This window comes from Pogoniulus pusillus, chromosome 34, assembly GCF_015220805.1.
Source record: "Pogoniulus pusillus isolate bPogPus1 chromosome 34, bPogPus1.pri, whole genome shotgun sequence".
In the NCBI taxonomy this organism is placed as follows: Eukaryota; Metazoa; Chordata; class Aves; order Piciformes; family Lybiidae; genus Pogoniulus; species Pogoniulus pusillus.
In genome coordinates this window covers 14,933,611-14,953,691 of record NC_087297.1, presented here as the reverse complement: position 1 = coordinate 14,953,691, position 20,081 = coordinate 14,933,611, and the positions used below count along the sequence as shown (strand labels likewise).

General features: G+C 48.2%; 1 long non-coding RNA gene across 2 annotated transcripts; it reads right to left on the bottom strand.

The window, feature by feature from the left end:
• Positions 1–3,865: 3,865 nt before the first annotated feature.
• LOC135189888 (uncharacterized) lies at positions 3,866–18,892 on the bottom strand. Of its 2 annotated transcripts, none has more exons than XR_010308353.1 (2): positions 16,613–18,757; positions 3,866–4,310 (listed from the first exon to the last, which is right to left on the bottom strand). It is a non-coding gene; the product is annotated as an uncharacterized LOC135189888 (long non-coding RNA). The 2 variants fall into 2 exon arrangements; XR_010308352.1 differs by lacking the exon at positions 3,866–4,310 and adding an exon at positions 10,546–10,863 and having other exon boundaries at positions 16,613–18,892.
• Positions 18,893–20,081: the final 1,189 nt, after the last annotated feature.

Here is a 20,081-nt window from a genome sequence, read left to right as displayed (position 1 = left end):
TGCTCTCTGGGTTTCCTTTGGTTTCTTTCTGACAGAGAACAGGCTGAAAGTGACTCAGCTAAGGACATTTGGGAAACATTTAAACTTTTCAAGGCTGAGCCAGCTCCTTGGATCTTTTACTATCTTTGCACCTCAAAGAAAGTGAGCTTAAACAAATAGGATTGTTAATAGAGGTTTTGATGTTTTTTCTTAAGTCCATACTACCAACTTGACCAGACACTTCTGTGCTGTCCGACTGGAAATGCAGCTCGGTAGGAAGGAGGGGACAGAGAGAAAGAGCAGAGGAAGAGGAGTGGCTGCTTGGTTCTCCTCGGGATGAGTTTTGCCTGTGGCCAGTGAATTCTGCCAGCCAGCTCACAGCCTTGAAATGGCTTAGCCCAGGGCACTCTAAGGTGTTCACCTATATGAAAGTCAAAGTCACCCAACATCATACCCCTCTTTTCCCGCCCCATTTCCACACCACGGTCAATGTGCGCATCCCTGCCACTGCAGCCCCCCCAGCAGTGCTGTGGTGCAGAGCCATAGGGATAACACAGCAAAGCAGATTCCTGTGGGCTCAATGGCAGGCCTCATTTCCAGCCTTGCCAGTAAACACATCTGGCTGGCTGGGATTTGGTGGCAAGAAGAGAGGAGGGGACATGAGATGGGTCTGAAATGCAATACAACATGCAGAGAACCTGTGAGCAGACCCGTTGTCAGGAGAGTCTGCAGAAGTCATAGTGGAAATAGATGTCTTTTAGTAAATATAATCACCATGATGCTCAAATCCTGCCCTGAGCAGCTCTTAGCACACAGAGTTAAACAGGGACATGGGAGCAGTCCTGTTTCTGCACGGCACAACTTCTACAGGTTCCTTAGCATTAGGATGCATTCATTCAAATGGCTGCTGTCCTTCAGAATTTTTATTCCCTTTGCCAACCCAGTCCAGACTAACCAATCTGAAACCAAAAAGGAGTGCTTAGTTTGTTTTAATTAAGAAAGAAAAGTATTTTATAACTTAGAGTGACCAATCTCGGAATCATCACCACTGCTGTTCTGTTTGGGTAGCTTGGGCACGTTTTCTATTTTCATTCCCTCTTGTTTAAATATTAGTGCTGTGGCCATGGTACACAGTTGCTGTTTTAATCAGGAACTGGGCGTTTTAAATATTTGTGTTCGTTGTAGCCCTGAAAGTCTGCAGAGTCAGAGCTTTGGCCAGTTGAGCTTTAACCAGGACAGAATGTTTCAATGTTAAAACATACAAATTGCATCTGATCCCCTGGCTTCTGCCACCTTTCTCCTTATGGCACTCATTGTTAACTGGTCCAGCCACAGCCTCTCACTGCTAAGCAAGCATCAGCCTCTTGCTGCAACAAGAGCTGTTACAGGACCAGGATGCCTTTAAAGCAAACCATCCACAGCACACCAGGAGGGCACTGCCAGCATCCTCTGTTTATTTACTTGACATCTCTCTTCTTCTCCCTGTATTCAGTTTTCTGTCACTTTCAGACACATGGGTATTGCTTTGAGCTGCCAGTGAGAGGCTGAGTTGTTGTAGCTTGAAGTACACCAAGGGCACAGAAAGTATCAGATGTTGGTTTTGAGAAGGCTTAATTCTCAAAAACCACACACCCTGAAAATTAAATTCACTGTGCCCCTGCTGCCCCTTTGCCTGTGAAGGGGAGTTTCACAAGAGCTCGGGGACAGTGGAGGCCAGCACACATCCATGAGGAGGGATGATCATCTTGGGCACCATCTGCTTCTCAAAACCACAACCCCTTGTCCATTCTCCCATTTGTGCATGCTTCTAAACATGGGCTGAGCACAGCCAGTGTTAGGAGCTCACATTCATTCTGCAGGCTTCAGCAGATATGGAGCCACCTCCTTCCACTTCAGTTCTGCTCCTGGACATTCCTGACACCTCGATTTCTGCTCTGAATTGTTGTTTTCAGATTATTCTCTCCTCTGCTTTCATAGCATGGATGTTTGCAAGTTAGAGCCTACTTTATCCTTTTGAGTCAGGTTACTATGTCTCTTGACTTAAGAGAAATTCTGCTTCTCTTGTCCATAGTTGTAAATAGGCTCATTTTGGTAGTGCCCTGGAATTTCTTTAAACTGACTCTGCCCTTTATTTCTTCATCACAGAACTGCACTCTATCTGATCCTTAGATTGCCCTGAGAGACTTTCTCTTTATTTGGTGATCTCTAATTTACAGTATCCTGTAAACACTCTGTGGTCCATTTGACAAGACAATTGTCTTGTTAAGTCAGTTTGGGTTAATTTTGAGCTATATTATGCAACTCAAAAATATGCCCTTTGAAACCAGTGGACCTCTTCACACGAGCAAGCACTTTTCAGAGTGAGCAAATTTTCCTTGCCAAAAATTCTAACTAACCCATTTCTTAGCTTTTAAAAGAAGAAATTGAGATTATAATTTATACTACTGCTTTCCTCTGCCCTTCTGGCCCCTGTCCACCACTAGAAAGAAACCTCAGAACAGCACAAGAATCACTGTTATCCAACCCTTATGTTTCAGAATGGTTTAAGGTTTTCTTGGGGACACACCAACATTTTTCTTAGGATTCACTCACCACAGGCTGGTCAGGAGTCTCTGCTCCCCTGCATTATCCTCAAGAGCCCATGTCTGAGCAGACAACACAGTCATCTCTTGCAGGTTTTAAGGATAGAGAAACATAATGTATTGGTCTCACTGAAAAGCTGAGGTGAAGTCGACAGCGCTCCTGCCTACGGAGCGCAGCATAATACTGCCCTTCTAAATCATATTTGCCGCATTTAAATGGACTGTGGTGAGGGGGAACCGAGGGAAGCAGAGGACAAAACTGTGATGGCTTTGACTGAGCAGAGACCACCTACCCAGCTGCTGGGTGCCACTGCCTGCCATGCACATTCCCAAACCTTTGCCATAATAGCTAACAGTCCTTGCAGCTGAGACTTAAAAAAAGGGGTGGTGACTAAACATGTGATTGGATCCAGACATCTCCATCATCCCCCTGCTCTCTGTGCAGAGCAGGCTGCAAGTGCTGCTGGCAGCCTGCACCAACAGCCCAGGATGACAATTCGCTCCTTACTGAACTCGTGTGCCATGCTGATTGTATCCAACATCTGTTGTTCATTGGTTTGGTCCTCTGTTTTTCAAACTAATATATGAAAATGCAGAAGGTAAAAGGCAAATTATCATGCCAAGGGCAGAGAGCAGATTATTCCTTTTATTTTTGTTGGAAGTCTGTGTTGTAGATATTGATAAATGTCACTACACTGCTGCCATCCTCCTGGACTTGCACTAAAGTACTGTGCTTTAAATTGCTGCAATTTGCAGGGCACTTTTTTCCTTCTCAATTTAATATTGGCATAGCTGGTGTAGATATGGTTAGAAAAAACCTTCCCCCATCATCCCTTCCAGCCCTCAGACTCACAGCTCTACATCTAGACAGACATTTCTGTTCTGGTCTAGGTAGATGTAAAGGGCAAAGGCTATGCGGCAGTTCCTCTTGAAATCCCACCTTGCTCAAAAGCAAGACAATTAATCACCTCACGGCCAAGGCTTCCCACTTTAATGGCAGAAAAAGGAGGCAGTTCCTAACAGTTATTAAGGAAGCTACTCCAACACAGAGCAGGTTGCTGCCAGGATAGCCCTAAAGTAGCACTGAGAGAGAAATAGAGCTGCACTTCTAATGGTGATGGAGCAGATTTCAAGAGCTTAGGTTGAATTGTGAGTGAGGCAGTTACTGAGGAAGGGCATCCCCTACAAAGGCAGCTCCATGTTGACCAGACACACACGAGTGTTGCTGTTTCCAGGGAGACTGTGAAGTTGCCAACACAGCTAGCTAGCTTTTTGGCAGGAGCTTTGGCTAGTCCATAGAACACAGAGTGCTTGCCCTCCCGAAGAAGGGGGAGCTGCCATGCCTGTGTATGAAGCAGCTCAGCACAGTGGCCATCTGTATGTCCCAGTTTTCAGCCTCCACAGAAAGCTGAGAAATGGCTCCAAATAACCACTGAGGAAATGTTCCATGAATGCAGCAGCAGCAGCTGCTGGTTCACAGTGTGAGTGGCTGCAAAGGTTTGTTGCATATTGAGGGCTGCCACAGCAACAACTTTGGGTTATATCCCTGCAGCTCTCAGAGCCCAGCGCAGTGCAGCTCACTCTGCTGCTCCAAGCATCAGCACTGCATTTATGTGTGCACATTCCCAACACCCAGCCTGCCTCTGGGAAGCACATCTCTGTGTGATGGTCTCATGGTTCATTCCCATTCTTATTATTCAGGATCTTGACTTTTTCTTTTTGTGTTCATTTCTCCTTCAGCAGGGTTCACTGTGAAAGAGAAATTACAGCTATTGTAGATAAATGAATGTGCATGGTCTTTGCAGGAAAGCAGGGCCAGACCTCTGTAGGATCTTTCACACTGGGTCTCCAAGCATTGGCCCACACAATCAAGACAAGAACACAAACAGGAAAGAGCTCTGTCAGAAAAGTGCAGCTGGGATGAAGGCAGCTCAGACATGGAGCCCTATGCTACCTCCATCACACCTTTGGCTGCCAGGAGCTGCTGATAAGCATCAGAGCACTGATGAGAAATTTGGGCACAGATTCTGCTCCTCCAGAGGCTGCTGAGCTCGAGCTACTTCACTGATTGTAGTGTGCAGTGCAAATTCATTTCCCATGGGCTTCAGCATGAGCTGCAGTAACTATGAAATAAAGTGAGCAGAAAAAAGCCATTGGAGTGCTGAGCTCAGACTTGTTCCGGCTCACTGCAACGTGCTCATCACTGCTCTGCTGGCTCTTGCCAGGATTCAACAGAAGCAGCAAGGAGTCATTATTTAAAGGGTTTTTTTTGCAAGTGGTTTGGGTTTTCTCTCTGCTCCTAGTTATTAATTACAAATTCAGAACTTTGTTCCTGTCATCTCACTAAAAATACACTATGGTTTCAGTTAATTACCTTGTCCAGGTCTGCTTGAAGATGTCAGAATGACTCAGATTTCTTGCAGACATGAAGGAAAAACAGAACTGCCTCTGGACTAAATGTCAAAAATAATGGAGCAAAAATCTTTCTCACCAAATCTTCAGATCTCCTTTGCCCATCTTGAGTTTTTTTCTTTTGAGATATATGACAGAGAAGAAGACCCAGCCTTAGATGCAGGAAGGCCATAAGCTTCTCCATTTTGCACTGCTCTCCTGACCTGACTCTCAGGTGACGAGCACAGTGGCAGATCCCACAATCTCTAGTTTTTGTTGAGGCTGTCCCACAAATCAGTTCCTGCTTTCCAGACAGCACCACAAGATGTAGGGTTTCCACAGCTCAAGTATCTGCTCTCTGTAATCAGAAGTGACTGGTGGCTGTTCGTCGTGGTTTGCACCATGCTGTTGTGCTGCTGAGGCACAGCCACAGCCAGAGGCAGAACCTCTGTTAGCTTGGATGAGTCAAACACTTGGGTACCACAAATGACATTAAACCATAAATATGAAAACAAAAGAGCTTGGTTCACATCCTCCCATGGGTGTCACAGAACTGCAGCCTCCAAATACAGCTGTGCCCACATGGCCACAAACTGCCTGCACAGCCAAGGCACTTCTGTCTCCAATCTGGATCAAAGGGATGCCCCTCAGCAGCAGCCCTTCCTCTAGGCCTGCTGGTCCAGTTACCAGTGGAGTGGTGGAACATCAGTGTCAAAAAACCACAGATCAGTCAGGGTTGGAAGCGACTACAGGCATCATCTAGTTCCAACCTCCCGGCCATGGGCAGGGACACCCTACCCTAGAGCAGGCTGCCCACAGCCTCAGCCAGCCTGGCCTTGAACACCCCCAGAGATGGGGCCTCAACCACCTCCCTGGGCAACCCATTCCAGCCTCTCACCACTCTCATGCTGAACAACTTCGTCCTCACATCCAGTCTGCATCTCCCCACCTCCAGCTTTGCTCCATTCCCCCCAGTCCTGGCACCCCCTGAGAGCCTAAAAAGTCCCTCCCCAGCTTTTTTGGAGCCCACCTCAGATCCTGGAAGGCCACAAGAAGGTCACCTGGGAGCCTCCTCTTCTCTTGCCTGCACAGCCCCAACTCTTTCAGTCTGTCCTCACAGCAGAGCTGCTCCTGCCCTCTGATCATCCTCGTGGCCCTTCTCTGGACACACTCCAGCATCTCCACATCCCTCTTGTAATAGGGACCCCAGAACCAGATTGGTCTCACCAGAGTGGAGTAGAGGGGGAGAATCACCTTCCTCGACCTGCTGGCCACACTTTTCCTGATGCAGCCCAGGATCTGGTTGGCCCTCCAGGCTGCAAGTGCACAATGCTGGCTCCTGTTGAGCTTCTCATCCACCAGCACCCTCAAGTCTCTCTCCTCAGGGCTGCTCTCCAGCCACTCACTGCCCAGCCTGGATTTGTGCTTGGGATTGCCTCAACCCAGATGCAGGACCTTGCACTTGGTCTTGTTGAATCTCATGATTGTGCCCACCTCTCCAGCCTGTCCAGGTCCCTCTGGATGGCATCTCTTCCCTCCAGTCTGTCTGCTGCACCACACAGCTTGGTCCCTCAGCCAGTGGTGCTCTGGGGCTCTGGCCAGGACACTGCACCCAGAAGGGCAGCCTTGGAGTGGCTGGGGAGAGAAGATAAACTTTCTGATACATCTCAAAGAGACTCTGGTCCATCTCCTGCTTTGCTTTTGATAACTTCCAAGCTAGCTAAGACTATCTCTGCAGGTCCTTTTTGCTGCAGTCACTGGCTGATGGTGGCACCAGTGAACGTCAGCTGATCAGTGAGTTTCTCAGACACTTGCATCTTTCAAAAAGCCACCACTCTTTGTGAAGCACAGTATCAACACCAGGCTAATCACCCCACAGCCCATCCTCAAAAGGAGTTCAGGGATTTCCCTCTACATAAGAAAGTGAGAAGAATAAATGCCCTCCCAGTGTCTGTTTCTTTCAACAAGTGGACTTTTGCAGAGCTGTTACAGTCTGAAACATCCCAGATGGTGCTTCCCAGTTGCACTGGAGCATGTATTTCCTGGTAATTGCCCAGCTTACCTAATTCCCTTGATCCTGAAGTCTATTCTCTTGTAACAAACTTTCTTTTCCAAGGACAGCATCTGTTTTATGCAAAAACACACTTGCCATTTTGAAGGGGTTGGGATGGGGAGGACATAAGAAGCAGCATGCTTTTGAAAGCTTTGAGTGGCTATAGGGACTCATCTGGAAACTATAAGTAAAATCAAAGCTTGAAAAAGCTCTAAGTAAATGGTAGAGCTTGAAGGATTCTGAAAACCAAGACTAGCCTGGGCTGTGCAAAGGCAACTTGTAAATCAGGACCCTGTATGTGGTGGCATCTTACCTTGTCTGCCCCAAGCTGCTCACTGTTTTCTTCACAGATTTTATTACTTTATCTTTTTTATTCCAGCAATGTGCCACAGGAACTCACTACGGATTCAGCCTAGCACACCAATGCCAGCAAGTACTGCACAAATGCCTAAGCAGGTATCTGGGATCCAACTGGGACACAGCTGCACCAGCACTGTGTTCACAATCCTCATCACCAGTGGCAGAGGCACTCCGTGGCACCAGATCAGGCCCTGGGACTAAATGCCAAAGCCTTTTTGCCCAGATAAGATAGGTGGAGACTACACAGGATTGTACAGGGGAAGGGGAGCTTGTATTGCCCTGGGAACAAGGCAGCTCTGAGGAATGGTCCAAGGAAACAGCCTTGGCAGGTAACTGCACTGACGAGATGCCTCCCCAGGAGGAACAGCTCGGTGCATGGACAAAAAACCTGCAGTGGCTCCTGAGCTCTCTGAAGGCTGTGTGGCAGATTTTAGAGCTTTGAAAGCTCTGGGGGTTTTTTGTAGGAGAGGATCTGCACCACTGCTGAGCGTGGAGGGACAGTGTGGGAAAGGTGGGGGCTGTGTCAGAGACATGCAGACAGCAGGGTGAGCGCCAGCCAGACACATGAGCACTGCACAGCCACCTCTGGCTGCTTGGGACAAGAACTCCTGGGCTTCAGCATGCAAAAATAGAAAGGAATGGAGTTGGAGGGATGGAAACCCTCTAGAATACTGCAGAAGCCCTGATCTATCCTATCTGTGCTTACCAGTGGCTCATCAGTACAAGATCCTGGTGGTCATTGGTATCGGGCTATCCCTGTAAGCTACTGACAGGGCACGCCAGTCTTTGGGTTTGAATCGGAATAAGCTGAGTGACAAACGCCACAATCAAACTCCTTGTCCATGCTGTTACTTCACACTCTGAGGGGAGGCGTAGTGCTTTGATTGAAACTGAATGTGCATTCTCTGGTAATTGATTATTCAGTCAATACTTTGATGTGAGCACTGATCCAAAGAGTCCTGCTGAGTACTCCCATCATCAGTGCAATGCTAACTTCACTGGCAGCGATGTTAGCAGCCTTGCAATGAAATGCCACGTGTTTGTCCTTTGGATTGTTGCTCTTGGGTTAATTAAGAAAAAAGGTATCAAACTAACTAAAACTAGAAATCAAAGCCCAGTTTTCTTGCAGCCACACAAATGCTATATTGTGTATTTCCTTTATCAGAACCAAACTGCACAAGGCTGCTTTTGTCTGTCCACCAGGACAGGCAGTGACAACAGACATGGAGATCACTTTAGGAATCTGGTCACAGTTCTGTGCCTCTTTTGTGCTATTTCCCCTGTGCTCTCCACCATCACAAATGAGGTATGAGGGACTTACATGGTCTTCAGCATACAACCCATAAATCAGAAAAGTTTCTCCCAGGGCTGCCCTGAGGACTCTAAGCCAAATGCCAACCCAGCACCCAACAAATACCTTCCTTCATCCTCAAAAAAAGGAGGTTCATTGTACTAGAGGTTCACGTGCCCAAGCACAGAAAAAGCAGTCCAGGGGCACACTGGCAGGGGCACACAGGCTGGGATCTGCATGCTTCTGCAGTTCCCATTATGGACACTTCTGACCTAACTCCATGTGGCCCATGACTTGTCCACCCCTCCAGGAACCTGCAGCATCCTCAGCCACGTTTATGAAGTCTGCAGACACTCTAAGCAGACACCTCAATCCACTCCTCTGTAACTCCACAGGAGTAAAGATGAGTCTTTCATCAACTTGGCTTGTGCTGGAGATGCTGTGCTCAGGCCAAGAATGATGGTCTCCTGCCCTGAAAGTGCGCCAAAGCCTGCCGCAGTATGGGCAAGGTACCAGTTCAGCATCCAATGGTGCTGTGGTCACATGGGGCCCTGGTTTTGGCTTTTGTTAGGAGACATCTGGCTGCTTTCACAGGACACAGGTGTGCATCCAAACTCCCCCAGCAGCACTGGGGCTGATTTAACCTGGTTTTGGACAACCTAAAGTGCAAAGACACTGATCTTTGTGTAAACATCCATCGACTTTAATGCATGCTTGGACCTCCCCAGCTTCCAAAACCATTTGCTTAGAAAGCGTGAAGAAGGAAACAAGAAGAAATACTGCTTGAAACTGACCAGAGTCCACCTCCAAAGCCATGGAATAGAAATGGAGTGGTCTCAAAAGACTGCCTAGGCCAGCCTCTAATGCAAGCTCCCATCTACATCTGGGTAGGTGACATCTGAGCTTCCATAGATGTGGCAAATCTTTTCTCATCTCCCAGATGAAACTTTACTAACTTAGTTAATTTAACTACAGATCTATAAGGCTTGTTTAGTCCCCGATCTTTTCACTGGGACGTTGTCCATGTGTTCCCGTGCTGGGTTTTCTAATGAGCTTGCCCAAGGAAGGACAAGCAATGCTGATTTCTCTACAGCAGATCTTGGTCTTCAATCAATGGAAGGAGTTACTGCAGTGGTCTGGTACAAGACAGTGATGGAAGAAGGAGCAGAAATGATGAAACACAAAACTCAATGAAACTAAAACAGGAAAAGAACCCAAGAGTAATGTAAAAAAAGAGAGTTTTGTGAGCTCACTGTTGAAAAGTCTGCCAGGAGCAGATGAAGCTAAATAGGTCAAGTACAGGTCGGAAACAGTTCAGCTTGCACTGCTTTTAAGTTTTATAGAGACAGCCTTCATTTGTCAGAAAGTCAATGGGACAAAAACATCCTGTGTAAGGAGCTTTGGGTCAGTCAGGTTTCTTCCACTATGGAAACAATCTCCCAGAGGGACCCAAACACCAAATTCTGCATTGTTATGGAATAGGATGGTGCAGCTCAAAGATAGCAGGCACAAAGTGAAAACTCCCTGCTCTGTGATTTGCAAAATCAGTCCTTTTTGCCTCATACCTGATGCACCCATGCAGCCAGAAATTCCTGAGATCAGTCAGTAACCTCAGGTGTGAGCCAATTTCTGCAAGGGAGATCAGCCAAGACACACCAGAAGAGCTTCCCCCCTCTCCTCACTGCAGTACAGCCTGCCTGTCCTCTGGCCCAGAGTAGCCTTTGTGGCTGTGAAGCCTGCTAAGTCTGTCTGGGCTTGTAGAGCAAGCTGGAGAAGTTCCCTAGTGCTGAAGCATCGGAACAAGGGTCCTAAACAAGCCTTAAAATTACTTTTTGCGGATCAGTTCAGCCCTAGGACAAAACATTTCTGCAAATCCCTTGGAGGAGCCCTTCCTGTGAGAGCCAGAGATGGGGCAAAACACAAAGGGAAAGCATAAACCAAAATAAGAGCACATAAAAGCTTGGGTACAAGGTGTTCAGCCATCGTGTCAGCATCACTCAGAGTCTAGAGATGCCAAGGATTTCCACACCAGTAGCACATACAGACGTAGGCTCAATGTCATTCCAGGGTGATAAACTTCTCTCTCACAGGCCAACGTAGACTCAAAGAGGGGCATGGTCAGCTGATGGCTGAGTGCTACCGGACCTCTGGAGGAGCTGCTCAGAAGGTGCTGAGGCTGTGAAAGGGATGTCTGGGATCCGTGGGAGCTGTGAACCAGGAGAACGTGTGGGAAATCTTTCTGAACTCTTTTCTACCACACGTGCCTTCTTTCTCTGTCACTTCAGCCAGTTCATTGGTACTTCTGACCCTTCCTTCTCTAGAGGGTCTTCCTGCCCCTTTCCACTGAGGAACACAGTTTCTGTGCTCTCACACGAGGAAGCCAGAAGATGCACCCAGGTCCCTAGGGCCTCGTGCAGGGTGAGTTGCTGTTGCTGGGCTTGCTACAGCACAGGCCAGAGAAACATCACCCAGAGAGGCCATGATAGCCATCATGGCACCAAGGGCCCTGTCATCATGGCATATGGAACCAAGGCACTAAAGAACACCTTGTGCAGGAGAAGCTGTGCCATGCCCAGGAAGCTTTGGCGATCCTGCTGGCTGCTGTGGATGCAGCAAGGCAGGGAGGGCCACTGGGAGACAGGGAAGTACAGGCACATTGTTAATTCTAATGAGATTACTGTAGGCATGGTAAAGGTGCAGGGCCCTGGTGACCCTTGTGAAGAGCAGTACTGTGCTGTGCGGAGCAGACCTCACCATGGGTGCTGTGCAGTGGGACACTGACCCCACGCCCCCGCCTGTCTGCAGAGCACTCACTTGATAAACACAATCTCCTGACAGGCACTCGAGGCTCGGAAGTGTCAGCAAATATTTGCACTGCTGTGGAAAGAGCTCCTTCACACAAGGAGGGGAGGAAGCTTTGAGGGCAAAGTAAATTAAAAACCCACTCTGTGTGTTGTGTTGCTCCTGGGCTCCACCACTCTCTTTGCTTTGGCTGAAATCCCAACACTCTCTGTGAAGGTGGGAAGAAGCTGTCCCTGGAACTCAGACTTTCATCTCCTTGACTGGAGCTGGACGCAAAGCAGGAAATTTTGTCCACTTTTCAATAGAATACTCAGTTGCAAACAAATCCACAGTAACAAACAGCTCTGTTTGCTTTTTGGAGAAAAGAAAGATAAAGAACAACTCCTTGTCACTGAGGAGGAAGTCATGTTAGCTGCAACAGTTCACCAGATCTGGTGAAAATGGTGATTTCACACACTGCTTGTTATTGATCCACAATTATCTACTACAATACAAGACAGAGGAGAGCTGCTGGCAGGGTGGAGAGCAAAGAACCACTGAAAAAAAGGAAAATACAACCCAAGAAAGCTCAAATGCCACCGGGCGACTGTACCTACCAGGGAATCCACTAAAAGAAGCCCCCTGAAAACCAAACCAGCATCCTCAGCTCAAGACAAGGAACATTGCAAGTGAGAAACCTACCCCCAGTCACAAGTGAGTGCAGGAAAACTTCAGTTTTAATTATCTGTGGCACAAAAGAGATCCCTGCTGCTGAAGTGCAGCTATTTAGCTACAGCTTGGTCCTCAGCAGTTTGGATGATGCCAGCCAGCAGAAAATAGTATCAACGATCTTCCTCACAGGAGTTAAACAAAGAATGAAAGGACTAAAATCCAAGCTCCAGTGGAGTATTTCTAACAACAAACCTATGAAATCCTAAAATGTTTCTCCTTCAGGTGCTTTCAAGAGAGAAGAAAGAGCAAATGAAAGGGGAAGAATAAAACAAGCTCGGAGAGCACAGCCTGAGGCTGCATCCTGCTTTCAAGAGCAGACATTAAAAGGAGACCTCCGAAAAGCCTTCAGATGTCAGGTGAATGAGTACGAAAGTCACCTGTGCCAGGTTTGATGTAGTGCCCTGGCGTGGCTCTCAGAACAGGTTTCGTCGCTGCAACTGAGTCGGGGCGAAGAGGAGCACTCCTGCAGCCTTCTGTCTCAAGCTGGAGAGCCTCCACGCTGGGCAGCAACAGGCAGCGGCCAAGCCTCCACCGGAGGAGAGAGGGCTGAGCAGGAGCCCGGCGTGCGCTGCTGGGCCACTGTCGCCGAGCGCCCAGGACGTGTGTCCTTGGGAGGCCACCATGTGCTCCCAGCGCCCGAGCAATGCCTGTGCCGTGCGGCAGGACTCCTTGTCCTGACGCACTCGCTGGGAGACGGCTGGGAACAAATGTGCTATTAATTACCAGATGGCTGTCTAGGAGAACCTTGGGTGACCGTGCAGCCACTAAACACTGTCCAGAAATTTCTTAATCGTACTGGTGACCAAAGCATTCCTTGGGAGAGAATAAAGATGCCATTGAGCAGAAGGGGAGGCTCTGTCAGGTTAGCTTAAGAGATAGCAGACAAAGGGTGTGCATTGTGTGGAAAGAATGACAGTCCCTCTCCGAGCTGTCCGACTCCTCCAGCAATGACAGATTTTCTAATTCACTGCAGATTCTCATAAAAGTGGGTGGCCAGTCCTGGGACCCAGACAGTGGGGCCATTGATACTGGGTGGGAGAATTAACCTGGGCTGATTTAATACAGCAGAGAATCTTAGCATCAGCATAAAATTAGGATTAATACACTAAATGTTAGGTCAGGATGTTAAATCCTGCTGCTGAAAGACCTACAGGCAGCCAGCTGATGCTCAGGATGAGGACTGCAGTCAGTCAGGGCTGCACTGAGCCGTGCATGTAGCCTCAAGAAGCCAAAGACACTTTCATGCCTTCTCTGCAAACAGTAACTTTAAACATCCCTATTTTTTACGTCTGTGCCGATCTTCCTTTCACCTGACATTACAAGGGGTAAGGCAGTAACTGGCTCAGGCTTGTCCCAGCTTCCTTGGAATGATCTCACGGTGAGGAACAGTACCCTGTGTTTGCTGTGTCCTGCAGCTTCCTTCTGCATTGCAAATGGCAAAACTGAAGGGCTTTGATACCCCAAAAGCTGAGTGGAAAATTATCCCACCCAGTGTCACTGCAGTGCTTCAGGCAGTAGGGTTTGAACTCAGAAGGAAGGGAACTCTAGGTCAAGGTGCCACTTGTAAAATACATTTATGTTTCTATTCTTTTCCATGCACTGAGCCCATCCAATGCAGTCTTCACAGGCCAGGGCAAAATCTCCTAAAGAGCTCTTGATGAGGTCTAAGCATCCTCTTGTGAGCACAGCAAAGCAGCTATTGCCCCTTCTGCATTTCAGAAGCTAACACATGCCCCAGCACCTGCTGTATTTTCAGAGACACACTCTCAGATTTTAGCTGTGCAAGCACAGGGCAAGCGGCTGACACCAAACCCCCATCTTCTGAAACAGAAGATTTACTGCCAGTGCTGCTTCTTCCTCTGGAGCTTTCACTTAAGGAGCTGAACCAAAACTACCTAAGGTCTTTTACTTCTACTGCTCTTACCCACCTGGAGTTGTCACTCTCATGCTCCAAGAGACACCACAGCACAGCTCACTACCACAGCTGCTTTGAGCAGGAGCAGCATGTCCAGCTGCTGCAGCCCTCTGCAGGGATGAAACGGCCCCTTCTTCAAGGCAGAGGTTTTCTAGCAGAGCTCACTGAAGAACCTCAGACTTACCGAAATGTGGGTCCCCCAGGAACATGCTGGGTTCTCAGCTGAGCTCTCAGAATCAGTAAAACTCTTTACTGGCTTCACTGGGAAATTACTGAAAATCAGTAATTTTACACAGATTAGCCATTGCTGCTAGAACCACCAGTGCTGAGGGCTAGGCAGGGAAACTAAGGGCATCATAGCTTGAACCCAGGTAAATCCCACATTTTTAGGCAGGTTGTAGGACTGCCCTTTAGCTTTCAGAAGCAGATCAGTGTCATCACAAGCTGGCCTCCAGAGGGGATTTTATGGGACTCACCATAGCCCACCAGTTCCAATAAAGCAAGAGGTGAAGGCTGTGCCAGGTGGTTCACCTGCTGGGCCCAGAGGTGATCCACAGGCATCTGCACTGCCCTTCCTGAGATGCTGGGCCAAGGTCAGAATGTTGTAAAGAGCATCCCCCTGCACTTCAGTGCCAGGACTCCTTCCAGAGGAACAGAGGCTCTTTGGTTTCCAGCCTCTCTCCAAGACTCAAAGCCTGCTGGTATCTAGAGTATTAGTGCAGAGATTATCTAAAACTCAGGCAATCTGAAGGTTCTTGCCTTAACTCTCTTGTGAGCCAAAAGCAAACTTTATGACAAATCTCTGCACAGAAAATAAAAAAAAAAGAGAGGAACCAAAAATCCAAGAATCAGTAAGGACAAATATATACATATATATATATATATATATAGTGCTCAGTGCTTAAGCGTTAGTGCTGAGCAGAGAGACGCCTCTCAGACAGGTACTGACATACAAATGGGAACCTGAGCACCAGGAAGCATCAAGGAAAATACCTGCAGAGTCTCAGCTTTTCTTGCAAGGACAACACTGCTACTAATGTGCAAAGATGAGACACAGGGTCAAGACAGGAGCTGCCTCAGCTCTAAACATGTTGGCAGTGTAACAAGCTAAGCTTGCTGCCTGCCAAGAAATACCTGGCCAATCCAGGCTAATATCCCCACGTGTTTTCTTCTGGACATATTTTTGTAATTGCTTGTCCTCAGGTACAGAGATGCTTAGGGGAAGTCATTAATCTTTCATGAGACTATTCTACCATTTCTTAATTCTGAACAATAAAAGCCTGGAAAGGTTTGCATTCCCATGTCACTGTCTACTTCAAGGGAAAGGAAGTTTCAGGGGAAGATAAATCTGATCAAATGATAGCAAGAGCTAATGAAATAACTTTCTTAAAGAGAGTAGTGTAACAGAAAGGAAAGAAAAGCCCTTGAACTTCACTCTTTTTTCTGTGGTACAAGACCAGATGGCCTCTGCAAACATCATGAAACATTACATCTGAAAAAGGTGCAATTGGTCCAGGATTTTTCATTCTACTCTTCCTCCACCCCCTCACCTCAACTCACATATCCCCCTCTTTTCCACCAGATTACAGAAGATAAAAACACTTCTTGTTCACTGTCTGAGGCACGTGTGGTTGAGCTGAGTGTAGAGGAGATGTTCAGCTGGAGGGACTCAGCGGCCAGCTGCCACGCGCAGGCTGCTCAGACAAACACCACCTGCTTGCAAAGAGCAGCAGGGAGGGGACCAAAACCAAGCCTAACGGCCACAGAGCTGAGACCTGCTGCTCTGGTTGTTGTGTACCCACACATCACCCAAAATCACCAAAAGTCAAAGAAAAGGGTGTATCTAGCATGCTGAGTGTGATTCTGGGCTGTGACGAGACTGTTTCAGACAACCAGGAGAAACCAACTGGTGCTCTTGGCACAGCTGCAGTGACAGCGTCCAGGAGAATAGGGGAGCATCCACAAAAGGCACAAACAGCTGCACAGGTGCTTTCTGAATCAAAGACTGTGCTGAAGGAAGGTTTAGCTAGTAAGATCACAATCAAGAGAGCAATGAGATGATTTATACTTCCCTCGTGCTTAAGAGGCAGACTGTGTCTCGCTGCGCAGCAGCAGCACCACGCAGGCTGTGTCCCTACACAGCACAGCCTGTTCTGCAGAGAGCTCTGTACATTGTGTCCTGTGCTGTTCTTTACAGAATACTACAGATGTGCTAACCACTTGAACACTGTTTGATCTGAAAGCAGTAATTCCCCTCAGAAGCAGTGAAGCTGCTCCGTGCATGCTCACAATCCCAAGATTGTACTCATGAAGCTAGTTTGAGTAGGGCTGGGCAGAAATAATCACCCTTTTGAAATGTCCAGGTCCCCTCTGTCACCCATGTTTAGAAGAAATCAGCCCCGAGGAGGTCCCACGCCAAGCACTGACCTGAGCCTGCGCCTGCCAGCCCTGGGGCTCCTTTGCGGTTTTTATGCCCCATTTGCCATGTATGAAACACAAACCCAGCCCCAGCAGGGAAAGGCACTCACCTGCCCAGGATCCTCGGAACGCTGACCAAGTGGAAGAAGCACGGAGTCCGAGGGTCTGGGGCCAAAAGCACGGAGTCCGCCTGGCCTCAGCTCTGCTTCCACACCTCCGCACCTGGCAGGTCTGTTGGCATGTTCTGTAGACAGTGCGCAGATAATAGCCCAACAGCTGGCACGACTGCCCGGGGTGTGAAGGGTCACTGGCACAAACAAAATGTCCTTGTACAGTGAACTTGGCAAATTTTGGTGAATTTTGGAATATTAGTCTTTTAATGTTTCTTTCAAGTCTTCCCACCTCTGAAGAGCTAGCCCACATCACCAGCTCTGCCTGCTTAAATGAACTACTTTGCACCCATCCCAAGGGTGCTCTCTGGGCATGTTCCTGGGAGGTGTCACCTACCCCTTCTGTGCTCAGGCAGCATCAGAAAACCCTGGGATGAAGTCCAGAGAAGTCATAGCTCAGAAACAATCACTCTGCTTCAAATGAGTGACCAAACTTCAAATGAGTGACCAAACTTCAAATGAGTGACCAAATTTCACCCTCCCAGCATAGAAGGTCACATGGGGAGTTGGCAAGCTCTGTACCAGAAAATGTCGCTCACGGAGTGGCCTTCCTGCTCTTGGCAGAGCTGCATTGTTCCCTTCCCCTGTCACTGTAAGAAAATGTTCTGCAGGATGTAACGGTAGGAGAGCCCAAGAAGGTTTTCCTTTCTCTGATACTGCACAGAGCATTTCTCTGTGAGGAGGTTCAGCCACTCTGCATTCACTTCTTGCATTGTATTGTGTCACTGCACATTTAAAGTGTGTGTGTACATGTAGGTATATACACACACATGCCATGTAAGTTATAGATGTTTTTCAAAACTTAGCTTTCACTCTCATTGACTGAACCATGGATTTTACCTGTATGAGAGCTGGTGGCCCAGGTTCTAGTCTAGTGCTTACGGTACAGATAAAGGTACTTCAATGGCTTGTGCACTTCTCTTTGTTCCACCTGTGCCAGGCCATAAATGGAATTCTTTATACACTAATAGTGGGTTCAGCTTTCTAAACAGTAAAAAAATATTTCCTAGAACTATGTCTCGGTAGTCTGAAGTCCTCTACATGTCATTTTATCTGTGTAATCTGACCTCATGCTGCAGTTCATGTCTGTCCCGTTCCTGTGACTCTCTTACTTCACTAATGTTTGTGAAATAACGACTCTGGGTAACAATCAGCAGCAGCTACATATAAACCACTTTTGTTTCAAAAATAAATCCCCACAAAAGCTTCCTACTGGCTAACTTTGCTCCTCAGGGCCAAGATGTGCTAAAGGAATTTATTTGGGATGTGAGAGGCAGCAGCATCACTCAGCAGAAAAAAAAGTAAATTATTAGAATTTCCATTAAGTTGTTTTCTTTGGTGCTGCACAAGAAAATGATGTGATACCTGTGACCCACTCCCTCTGAGATGTTTGGCCCTGGTTTGTCTTTTCATTGCCAGCCACACCACCAGCACTATAGCCACTGCGCTGGGTACACCACACTGCTTGACTGTTTCTCCTTCTCCAGAGAAGGTCCTTTCTGGACCAACACTGCTTCTACTGAAGGTATCCCAGGCTCTGAGCTGCCCTTGAGGAGAAGATCTGAGCTGCTTTACCTTTACTTCCACTGCTACCAGAGTCACAAGCGGCTGATCAGAAGCAGCTCCCCTGTACTCCACAGCTGACCACAAGCTCTCCAAAGTTCCTTTACGAACCCTGTGGAAAGAAGAGGTCATTTCGATGCACGGGAGATCAAGGCCATGCCTGTTTCTGGAGGTAGGGTCAGGATGATGTCTGGCTGTTGGGCTTTCAGGCAGTACCTGGCTTCTGCAGAGCAGAGGAGCAAGCTGTTGCTGAAGCCAGTGAGTCCTTATCGAATCACCACAGCAACTGAAATCTTTCAGCAAAGCAAAACCAGGCAGCAAGTTCTCTCTCCGCCTTTTCCTGGTCCTTAGGATAGTTGCCTGACCTTCAGCAGAGATGCTGCTGGAGTCCCTCAGGGTGCAGAGAGGTGGAAATGTGTCCAGCAGCAGGCAGGGTAATCCGTTCCAGACCCGCGCGTCATGCAGGGAAACAGGTGCAAGCAATTGTGGTGCTGTCAGGGCGCCGCCGCCACCGCTGCTGAGGTCTTAATCGGCACCACAGCGCTGCCACCGCCGCCACACCTGCGAAGCTTCGCCGGGCGCTTCCTGAGCGCGCAGCCGCCGCGGCTGACATCATGGGACACTCAATTGGGCATGATTGCTGCCATTTCCCTTTTCCTGCCGGCAACCCAGAGAGCTGACAGGCGTCAATAACTGCTATTAGCTCACTGCCGTTCCTCAGCTGCCACGCAGGGCAGGTGCGGCGCGGACGCGGCGCGGCCCTCCGAGCACCACCCTGCAGCTGACCGCTTCCTGGGACTGCTGTCTAATGGCTTCGGCTGCTGCTTCACTTCATGACACCCTGGTAACAGTTCAGCCTCAAACGCGCTCCCGCCACGTCTGCTAAGCTCAACCAAACCATGCAGCAAGTTTCCTTGCAGGTAGTAACAATCACCTGCGAAATGTTCTAGGCTGTATCACAGCTCTGTGTGCAGTGCTGTCAGCTAACAAACCGTCCAGCTCCTCTCTCTTTCCCCACAGCAAAGAGTAACACAACCACACACCCCTAACACGTGGCCTCTCCAGGGTCCCTGACCACACAGCCTCTTTCTGCCTGCACCAGGTTACACCAGCTTGAGGGTAGAGGTTGCTGTGGGCTTCAATACAATTGGAGTATTCTGCTCATACACATTTCAGTTTATTTTGCAACAATAAAATGGGATTTGTACCTCTGCAGCCAGCCTGTGGCCACAGCAGGGTTTGAAGTGCAAATTGTATCTTATGGGAGGGACGCTCAGAACCCTTCGGGTTTAGAGTTGGAGCTGGTGGCTATGGCAGCCTCTGCAGATTAGATTTTTATACACACACATATGCAGACATGTATGTTCACTTCATACATCATTTACAGGTATAATAAACCTCTTCAGATAGAATAAAAAGTAGTCTCCAATGCCTTTCTAATGTCCCTGTCAACACTCCCAGTGAATACTCCTGCTTACTCCATCTGACCTCAAACAGATGGCATCGTAGGACAGAGGATGTACAGGGTTCACTGCCGCCCAGTGACTGGCACCTTTCACATGCTAATAGACAGAAGGTGCTCTCAGGTGAGGACTGGCAGCACTTCTCTGCACCCAGATTTCACACTAACCACCTTTAAGACTGTTGTAGGAGAGCACAGCTGCACCCACGCTGATTAGGTGACTTTACTAATGATCTCAGTTTTACCTCTGTCACTCAAATGTATGGTCTGCCACTCTTTTTCTGACTGTCTTTCAGGAAGTTCCCACAGATCCTGTCTTGACTGGCAAACTGCACGGTGATCTCTGAGGTCCCAGGAAGCTCACAGCATGCAGGTCATAAGAAA